This window comes from Dipodomys spectabilis, unplaced genomic scaffold (genome assembly GCF_019054845.1).
Source record: "Dipodomys spectabilis isolate Male_0828 unplaced genomic scaffold, ASM1905484v1 ptg000535l, whole genome shotgun sequence".
In the NCBI taxonomy this organism is placed as follows: Eukaryota; Metazoa; Chordata; class Mammalia; order Rodentia; family Heteromyidae; genus Dipodomys; species Dipodomys spectabilis.
In genome coordinates this window covers 20,867-24,422 of record NW_024871212.1, presented here as the reverse complement: position 1 = coordinate 24,422, position 3,556 = coordinate 20,867, and positions in this window count along the sequence as shown.

The window sequence follows — 3,556 nt, the reverse complement described above, 5'->3', positions numbered from 1 at the left end:
CTACAAAAAGAATATAAGAAAAGGAAAAAAAAAGAAATGTGATCTTAGCCACCAGATTCATTGCTAGTATAATTCCTGTTCTTTCAAGATAGATTCTTTTTTTCCAGTTAAGTCCATTATCTCATATATGACTTGCATTGGAAACAGAATCATTCTTCCATTCTCCTTTTTACAAAATTAGGTGATTAGCAAGCGTGATTTAGAAAGGAAGTGGCTTCATGTTCCATATAGGAGTAATGCTTTCTCTATATCACTCCCATAAATCTACATACTGGACTTGGCTTTATTGTTTCAACGTTGTCTTATTTGTAGAGTCTTTTATATTTTACTGAACCCTTTTATATAAACACAGGACTTCTCTCTCCTATTATTGCTATTGTTTCTCTTACTGTTAACTTATGTACAATTGGGAAATTAAGGCACAGCACATACACTCACAAAAAATGATCTGAGAACCTTCTTCCCATTTAAAATTCACCTTAATTTACAGAGCACTAAAGAAGTTTGAACAAAATGTACTCATGAATAAAGTATTCATAAGCAATTTAAATTTCATATTTTCTCTTTACTAAGTTGTCTCTGAAACACGTGTTACCTCATGTCTAAATGTGTCCTTGTGCTATTTCAATGAAGTCAGAAAACATTCATTTTATCTCTAGCAGCACCATAGATTGTTACTGGAAGTAAGTGGAAGTAACTGTTACTAGATGTGGAAATTGATCTCAGGAGAGGAATTGAACATAGAGGAATGACAAAGTTCAAGTTAACATTTGCTTTCCTTTTTACTGTACAAAGAAAGAATTCAATGTTTGAAGGAAACTTTCTCCCTGACATTTTTGAGTGTGTTCTTTACTCATATAAAACTTGTCTGTAAACTTGTAGTTGAGAATATTACAGAAGGAAACAATATGCCATTTGAAGGCCAGCATAGAACAAAAGGAAATAACTTTGTTTTAAAAATGTTCTACTGCAAAGAAACAAAGATATGGAGGTTTTGAAGTGTCTTATGGATGGATGTTTCACTCCTGAGATGATTCTCTTGTTGCAGGAGTCAGTTATCAATTCGTTTAGTCTGGTCCTGAATTTTCCATAGCAATAAAGATTTCAAAAACGCAGGATCCAGTGAGTATGATCAGCAAAACCAGCCTCTTCTCAGACCACTTTAAGGAGAGTCCCAAAGAAATACCTAGGGTTTGTGTTGTTTGCTTGTTTGTTTACTTTGTGCTGGTTCTGGGGCTTGAACTCAGAGGCTGGACCCTGTCCCTGAACAGTTGTCTTTCTTTCCCACCTGCCCACAACTGCTTGAGCCAAAACTTCACTTCTGGTTTTTTGGTGTTTAATTACAGATAAGAGTTTGACAGACTCTCATGCCTGGTTGGCTTTGAACTAAGTCAGTAAGAAAGCTAAGTGACATCAACTGGATGGACTTCTCTTTTGAACCAAGAAATATTAGATGAAGTTTACTATACAGCTAATATTTGACAATTTTTAAAGAAGAGAATATGTTCAGCAAAGAAGCCATAACTTAAATAACTCAGCAAAAGTACGTGCACTGACTCCATTGGGAAGATTTCTATTGACTTCATCATTCCTTTGGGGGAAACTTAAACCCATATTTGCACTTTTTTGTTGATTGTGGGTATGGAACACTGATTCTGGGCACTGTCTCAGCTCTTCAGCTCATCTAGAATGCTCTACAACTTTAGCTACAGCACCACTTCTGGGTTTCTGGTGGCTAAATGAAGATAAGTGTTTCATGGACTTTCCTGACCAGGCTGGATTTGAACCACAATCCTCTGGTTTCAACCTCCTGAGTAGCTAGGATTACAGGCATGAGCCACCAGCACCAGGCTTATATTTGCATTTATGTGCACTGAATGACACTGTGTAGACAAAGAATGGAAATTTTAACCAAATGATGACATTGCAGCTTTTTAGAAAAATTGAGATAGAAGTAAATATGTCCTCCTTTTCCATTTTGTTTCATTAATGACTCATGATCTATGGGACTCTTACATTAGCACCCTGTGACGTCTGTATAGGTGTAGTTAATATCAGTAAAGGTTTATAGACAAATATAGAAAGACAGATGTTTAGAAAGCAAAGAGATCAGGTATGAAAGAACAGCATAGAAGGAAATACATTTATCTAGCCTAAGAGGTTTAGAATGCTAAAGGCAATGAGGAATAAGCCTAGTTGATAACTAGTTCTTCAATAACCAAAAATGGTTCCCTAGAACTGTTTCTGTTATACCTTAGTTACTATCATTTCTTTCCTTCCATCTGCAGTTATTCCTTCTCTTCTGTCACAACTGTTAATTAGCCTCTGCCTTTTTGATGCTATAACTGTCCAAAATGATTTCCAAATCTCACTTAGACTACCCTTATCATTGTGATTAGCAGAGACCCCACTCGAAAGCCTGGAATCTTTGAATTTCCAGAATTAATCTTCACCTGACATCTAAGCACGTTCCTGGCATTAATTGCCATGACCTAATGAACAAAACTTTTTTTTTCAACACAGTATCCTAACATAGGTAAAGTACATGAATTAGGGACTATTGTCAAGTATCAGTATAGAAGGAACAATTATATATTCCGAGTTTGGGTTCTTTATTTTGTATTTACTAACTAAATGTTCATTGTTGTTGTTTTGGCAGTCCTGGGGCTGAAACTCAGGGCTTGGGAATTATTCCTCAAATTTTTTTTTCTCTCAATTCTAACCCTCTACCACTTGAGGCACAGGACCACTTCCAGTGTTTCTTTTTCAGTTTATGTGTTACTGAGGAATTGAACCCAGGGTCTCCTGCATGCTTAGGGAATCATTTTACCGTGAAGTCCCATTCCCAGAACCCTAAATGACTCTCTTAAGATGGCATTACATTTTCATTCTGTAACTATGTATCATAATTTTAGCCAGAAATTTTTGCTAGAAAAGGGCATTGATCCCAGTACTGAGTCCAGTAAGGCTAGATGGACAATGAATAACTGTCACGGTCTGGCCAGGGCACAGAGGTCCTCATGGAGCTGCTACAACAGCCTGAACGAGACAGCTCCTGACCCACAGCCCACCTCCAGAATGAGAGGGCCACCATGGTACCAACCACGTTGGGGATGCTGGGCCACCTCCTCCAGCACCCGTTCAATCAGTTCCTGAGAGAGAGAGAAAAAAGGAAAGAAGGTCAGAATTACACTTAAGCCAGGTTCCTGTGGCTCAGGCCTATAATACTAAGTACAATGGAGGCTGAGATATGAGGATTGTGGTTTATAGCCAGCCCGGGCAGGAACACCTGTAAGACTCTTATTTCCAAAGAACCACAAAAAAACTGGAAGTGGAGCTGTGACTCAAGTGGTAGAGTGCTAGGTTTGAGCTGAGGATCTCAGGGACCTGGCCCAGGCCCAGAGTTCAAGCCCCACAACTGAAAAGAAATGGACTTCTCACCACAAGAAGTAGATTGAATAACACCCATTGTCCTAGGGAGCATGGCAGGGATGTCAGGCCCAGCTTCCTGTCAGCTGGGAGTCATGAGTAGGTCACTCAGCTTCTCTGTGCCTCA